The sequence below is a fragment of the Salvia miltiorrhiza genome, chromosome 4, assembly GCF_028751815.1.
Source record: "Salvia miltiorrhiza cultivar Shanhuang (shh) chromosome 4, IMPLAD_Smil_shh, whole genome shotgun sequence".
NCBI lineage: Eukaryota > Viridiplantae > Streptophyta > Magnoliopsida > Lamiales > Lamiaceae > Salvia > Salvia miltiorrhiza.
In genome coordinates this window covers 17,026,601-17,034,051 of record NC_080390.1, presented here as the reverse complement: position 1 = coordinate 17,034,051, position 7,451 = coordinate 17,026,601, and positions in this window count along the sequence as shown.

Here is a 7,451-nt window from a genome sequence, read left to right as displayed (position 1 = left end):
TCGATTTTTCAGTCCATGTGGATACGATACTCGGTTACTTTTTACTTGCTACAATTGCCTGTGTTAGTTGCAGTATTTGTTGCTAAGAAATTAGTGATCAAGCTCTTGAACAAGGACACGACGGGTATGACGGAGGCACAATTGACCTTGCACAACCACCTAGTCCAAGAAGTGCTCAAGCGTCGAGGGCTTATTTAAATTAGGAAATTATGTTATTTTTTATTTTATTATCATATTTTAATTATGTTTTTAATTTTATTTTAATTATTGTAATGTAGAATTTTAATTTTAATAAAATTTAAATTTTAAAAATAAAAGTGTAGAAATATGAATTTTGTGGAAATGGGGATTTAAGCACCCACCTAAGACACAATGCATTGGAGAGGGGTGTGTCTTAGGTAGGGCCACTCTTAAGACACCCCTCTAAGACACCACCACTGGAGGTGCTCTAGTGTTAGCCGAAAATATAATAAGGCCCAATATAAAGTTATATACATATGTATTCAAAGCCAAAATTCACAAAAAAAAAAAAAAAAAATTATGAGGATATAAAATTTCTATTTCAAAGGTAAAATCTTTAATCTAAAGTTGAATTATTTAATTAGGGGTGCGACTAGATTCATCATAAACTCGAATAATAGATCTATTTCAAAATTTTCATAGCTTGAAAATTTAATAATTTTCATATAAAAATTGCATGGAAAATAAATGGTTTTGGGCTCTGACATGTATACTTATGTTAATATAAGTATTTACCTTCATTCAATACAAAATATTATATTTTCTAAAGCCTAAACCCTGAAAACTAAACCCTGAACACTAAATCTTGAACCCTTATAGGAATATTTACTTTTAATAAACATAAGATACGCATTTATGAATAAAAATACAATTATCGTGAATAAATGTAATAATTTAGAAACATTACATTTCATCATATCAATAATTACTTTTCCTTGCGACAATGATATACAAAATTACAAGTTCTAACGATTAAAAATAACATTACTTTTATACATATCAATAATTACATTTTATAACAATAATAATTATTTTATACAAAAAACTAAAAGTATAAATTCTTATGAATAAAAATAACAATTATCGTGAACAAATGTAATACTAATTTAAAAATATTACATTTCATTGTAATAATAATTATTTTTGTTACGATAATAATTACTTTACTAAATAGTTAAGAATAAAAATACTAACGAGTGAAAATAATATTACTTTTTTTCACATCAATAATAACTTTTACTTATCAAAATAATTACTTTAGGAAAGAACTAAAAGTAAAAAATATTATCAGTAAAAATAAACATTATTGTTAAAAAATATAACATTTCAAAAATATTAAATTTCTTTATAATAATAATTACTTTTTATTATAACAATAATTACTTTTTATGTAATACCCCGTTTCCTCGAGCTAAGTTTAGAATAATTTTGAACTTATATTTAAGATGATTCACGCCGGATTGAGAAAAAGAATTTATTTTAATTCCAACAAAAATGATTTACAAAAGCTTTTGTAAATTTTAGTAATTTGAACTTATATGCATTTCATATTTATTTAATTTAGCATTCAAGCATTTTCACGAGCTTTTAATCAGCAAACCCTGAAGCATTATTACGGTTCAGATAACTATATCCTGAAAGATTTTATTAGTCCAATCAACACCCACACTCTACACTTTATACCAGCCACCCTACGCCTACCCTATTCAACTTTAAGCCATGCCTAAAGGCAGGCTGTCTTGTCTCCCAACGCTCCACTCTAACTTAAAGAGATATCCCAAGCAAAACTCCTCCTCATTCTTGCTGGAACGATTTTGATCCATTGAACACCAAGTAATCAGCCAAGTCAGGCAAAACCAGCAACACAGCCGATCAAATCCTTAAGGTTTTATTTTAAATCTCTTGTATTGTTATTACCATCAAAGTTAAAGTATTGTATGTGCTTACCCTTCGCAGCACCCAAAGCATTTCAGATTCTCGGCAGCACAAGCCCTTCCAAATTTTCAGCAGCAGAAAACCCATAAGATTCTGTTAAAGGTTATACCTTTAACTCATTTGCATAAATTTTTCTCGAGTATTATTCAAGACAAAGCAAGAAAATTTCATATACATACACTGCCATGCATAGATATACTTGTTTACAAAACATGACTCTTGTCAAAAGATGAGAAAAGAAAAAGAAGAAAGAATGAGTCTTGAGCTTTGTTTGTGCTTGTCGTGTCTGAGTGTTTGCTGTCGAGTTGAGTCGAGAGTCGAGAGTCGAGGGAGGCAGGGCTCGGCGGCTGTGCCGCTGCCGCCCGGCCACGGCTGGAGAGGGAGAGGTAGCCGACCGGGGGAGAGTTGCTACGGGCAGCTCCTGCTGCTGCTCGTCGGCGGGAGTCCGAGAGGTAGGCCAGGCACTGCGGCTCTGCCGTTGCTGCCTAGCCACGGTGAAGAGTGGGGAAAGAAAGGGCGGCAGTGACCTGGGAGTCGTCGCCGTCGGGAACAGGGGTTGGGGCGGTGGCTGATCTGGGCTGGGTTTTGTCGGGGTCAGGACGGCGGCGGCCTTCATGGTTGCTCGCCGGACTGATTCAATGAGATTTGAGGAGAGAGAGTGGTGGTGGTGGTGGTTCGCCACTGTCACAGAGAGAGAGAGAGAGATGGGTTGGGGCGGTGGTTGGGTTTTCACAGAGGGAGGCCAGGGCGCGGCGGCCCTGCCGCTGTCGCCCGGCCACGGACGGAGGGAGAGCAGAGTGGAGAGGGAGGAAGCGGCGATCTCGCCGTTTCCAAGGAGGAAGACGACTCGGACGGAGTGTGGTGTTGGTTTCGATTGTGAGAAAGAGTCAGAGGCGGCGTCGTCTGATTGACGGGCGGTGGTCGGAGATTCGAGGGAGAAGGACGGGCCGACGGTGGTTTACGATGATGGAGGGGTGAAATGTTGGCTGAACTGAGGGAGAGAGGCGAGCAGTTGAGAGAGAGAGGGCGATAGTTGTGTGTGTACGTGACTGATGGGGAAAAGGGGGAAATAGGAATTGAGTTTTGGGGCTAGTCAGTTGGGCCGAGGCTTGGGCTGTAGTCATTTATTTATTTGCCTGCTTGGGCTTAGTTTTATTCAAGTATTGTACCTTTATTAATTTATTCATTTGGGCTGTGCAGCTTCCTTCTTTTAAATGGACTGCACATAATTTAATTAATTAGACTTATTAAGTTTAATTAATTATTTTCAAAGAATAGTTTTTATAATAATATTAAATTATTATTATGTGCATATTTTAAGTAAATTACTTATTATATGTCAAGCATGACATGAAATTGCATTATATTTTACAATAAGAGTATTTATGAGTTAATTGATTATTTATAATTCCAATTACAAAAAAAAGATGAGTAAGAATATTGTTGGTGTTCTTAACTCAAGAGAAATGTTTTCAATTATTTATTCATTAAATTTTGAAAACCATGCTAAGTGAATCATAGAATGTTAAGCACTTCACCATAACTTAAGATTAGATTCAGGAGACCTATTGAGAATAGATTTCTTGTAGGCTTTGAGCGTCAGGAGGATTGGCACTGCTATTCCGATTCAGAGATAACGTTAAACGACAGGCATTGCCTATACAGGTGGGCTTATTTTCCAAATGTATGATCGAGCTAATGAGCTTAAATGTTTCATGAAATACAAACTGTCTATCCAATAAATATTTTTGTGCACTCTACCATGTTTAAGGCTCGTACAGTTAATCAATTGAGGTTCTCTTATGACCTAACACGTTGTTTGAGAATTGTGTACACTTGTTAGCTGACTCGGTGGTTGATCTCCATCGGGCACTAACCAGAGGCGTTATAAGGGTGCTCGGCTGGATGTGTTCCAGAGCATGAGAAATATGAGACCTGCCTGGGTAGCGTCCCAAGGTCAAAGTAAACTTGTCTGGGTTACGCCCTCAGTTCAAGTCAGCGAGAGACAGAGATCCGACGGTGGCTAAATGGTCCGGGATCACAGCGAGTAACAGAATGGAGTGTGCAAATGCGTGCAAAATAACTATGTATACTATGAAATGTTTTAACATGCATAGAAGTTATTTCTCTTTAAAACCTTCTATGTCATGTCAGTAAGATTGGATAAACTGCTCTTATGGATTGTGAAATGTTTCAAAAGTTGCAGCCCACTAAGTACATTAGTACTTAGTCCAAAAATACTTTCAAATATTTTTCAGGTTAATGGCTGGTGATGACGGGGCAGAGCTGAGGCTAGAGTTCAACTCCTTATTTTGACTTCCGCTGTAGAACTAGCCAGTATCTGTCTTTTGTTACTTAACTCAAGACCTATTATGTTGTGATTCTAAACAATATCTTTTGTTGAGCCTAGACTATTGACTCTCAAGTATTTCGATCAGTGAATGTTGGTTATCTGAAGCATGACACTAAACTTGTGATCCTGAAGTTATTATGTTGTTGAAGGATTCGTATCACTTGAATACTTGTCTTTCCTCGTCCAAAGGGGCTAAGCCCGATTGTTTTCCCTTTTATTCGGATTTCACAAGGTTTTTCCCTTGTTCATTTTAAATGTTGAGTCGTACCCCAGTTATAGTTATTGTTTCAAGAATTGGGGTGTGACATTTTATTACATTCAAATTTGATTCTCTCTTTTCGAGATGAGAAATCAATAAGAATCATCCTCCTACACATTATCATATCACTCCCATTCTCCCAATTCATAACTTTTATTGCACAATATCTATTCATGGTGGAAAAATTAAGGCACTAAAAACACACACTAAAATATGAAATTAGTGGAAATGGACATAGATAGCAGCAAATTAAAATATGCTACCTTCCTATTTATATAATGTTCACAACTCCCCAATTCATAATCAAAGTCAATAAATCATAAGCAAAATCTTAATGAAAAGAATTACAAATTACAAATGTAAAAGAAATGGCAGAGAAGACTTTTATAAATCTGGGCATCCCACTTTTGCTTTGATGAGAGAGGCATCCCTTTTCAGATTTGATGTGGCGTGGATGCTTCAAATTGATGAGGACTAGAATACTCATCAGCGCTATGCTTGGCAATACAAGAACATCTTACTTGATTACTATTATTGTTATTATTATTCTTATTGAACGAAGCCAACCAACGCAGGTTTAATTGAAGACCTCAGATAATAAATGGATTTGACAGCGCAGACGAAAGGACTCGGCGGCGCAGACTACCCTAGTTACTTGGCAGCACAAACTCGCCTGCGCAGCTCAAGGGAGCTACTCAACACGGGCAACGAAGGACGCAGATGGGTCAAATTAAGACTAAGGTGTATTAAGGCATTAAAGGGTCTAAATCCAATTATTAGAGTTCATGGGCCTAAGGCCTTTAGGGCTCACTCTCACATCTATAAATAGAAGGTTAGCTTTAGCATGAGGATGATAGTTTATTTTGAGGAACACACTTGTAAAATGTAATTATCTCAAAACATAGTGGAAGAACTCGAAGATCTCCCGTGGACGTAGGTCTTAACGACCGAACCACGTAAATCATGTCTCGATTATTGCTTTTTAGATTAGGCGTCGATTTCATGCTTCACCAACTGGCGCCGTCTGTGGGAAATGGGGGCTACGTCGTGAGTTCCGACGAGCCTCTAAAAAAAATTAGGATGTTGGGTTACTGTTCATCGATGGGGTTACTGTTCATCGGAAGAAATTATTGTTCATCAAATTTACCTTCCTATTTTCAAAAATTCGGATCAAGATTGGGCCCGATTCTAATTTTCTTTCAGATTATTATGTAGAGCAAGCAACCGAGAAAGAGAAAACAGAAGGGAGAAACTGGGATTTATTTTTTCGGGCAGTCTGCTTCTCTAATTTTGAAGGCCCAGATCGGGATTTAAGAGAAGAAAAAGATCTCAGCCTCGCTCTCCCTAGGCCGGACGGAGCCTCCATCGTATATCGACGACCGACAATCTCCGCTCCTCCGCGACCGGTAAATCGCCGCCGTCCTCTGATCGAACCCAGAAAAAGCTCCCCACAGGTAGTTAGGGACCCAGTGCGCGACTGCGCTGCCGCCGTCGCTGTACGGCGCGCTGATGTTTCCAAGATTCCTTCACCAGACGGATTCCTCTGAGATCCAATGAGCGATAACAGATCATTAGCCATTGGCATATGGGAAAACCCCCAATTTTCTCACTCAATATGAATTTTTCAGCAATTTATTGCAAATTTTGGGTAAACCCTGATAGTTTCTTACCTTTTCCTATGATTGCCCAGTAAATTTCTAGTTGGATCATAGTTGGAGTGCGGTGCTTGAGTGCTGTAGAGCCTATGCCTTTTGCAAAATTGGGGAATCGTAGAAACAGAGCCCTGAAGGCCATTGCGTTCCAGCGCCCTGAAATTCCAGTGCCAAAATCCCAGATACTGTTCATCTTCAACCAAGAGGGAAAAAAAGCGCAGTGCTCTCGTTCGCCATTGATCATAAGCCCTGGTACAAGAGAAGGTGGGTCATGACAAGGTTGTTAGTCGGCGTCAAGAAGGGGCTCGAGCAATCATATGAAGAAGCTAAGTTTTCTATCTTTCATTACTGCATTGAATTGGGGTAAATCAATCATGTTCCTTCTATTGCTAGTTCTATCAAGTGTTGGTTGAATTTTTATTGTTGGCCTAAATGACTAGGATGTGGGCATAACATGGTACTCAATGGGAAATCCTGTGAAAATAATAGCCATACTTGAGGCTGTATGTTCAACACTGATTCAACGACTAGGGATAGGACTACCGCATCAGTTGACGGGTGCAATTTATGGCGCCATTTACACATGCTAATATCAAGTTGTGGAAGCTACAGCGATGCCAGGTGAAATATCGTGGATGTTAAGATAGCGTTGCCAAAGACAAGACAGCCCATATACGATGGATGTTATTGCTTAGCCCAAGTAGAAGTCTTTGATCTTCAGCTATGTATTCTATTATTATCAGCTGCACTGGAATTGATGTTGCTGTTGTTTTCGAAAGAGATACCAATAATGTCAAGCAATATCAAGGCAGCGCTGCTGCACTTCTATTTTCCGATCCAAGGATGTAGATATTGTTCTGGGAAAATTAAAGCCTCAAGAGGGCAGCGCAGGCGGCGGTCTTCGAGAGGAATTGGAGCATCAAGAGGTCAGCGCAGGCGGTGGTCATCAAGAGTGCAGCGCATCTGGTCTGTCAGCGCAGCGCAACGCGTTTTTTCTCTCAAGGCAGCGCAACGCGTCTTGTCTATCTGGGCAGCACTGCTGCATTTTCTCTATAAGCACGGAGCAGGGTTGCTTTTTAAGAAATGTCTGCAAAGAACACAGCTCATGTTGAATTTAGAGGTTTGTTGGATTTCTGAACTCTAGGCTTGAAAAGTCGTTTTATCTTGTTACTACAATATATTGCTGATATCTTGTTGTGGTGGGATTCAACTCTTAAATCTGAACAGGACC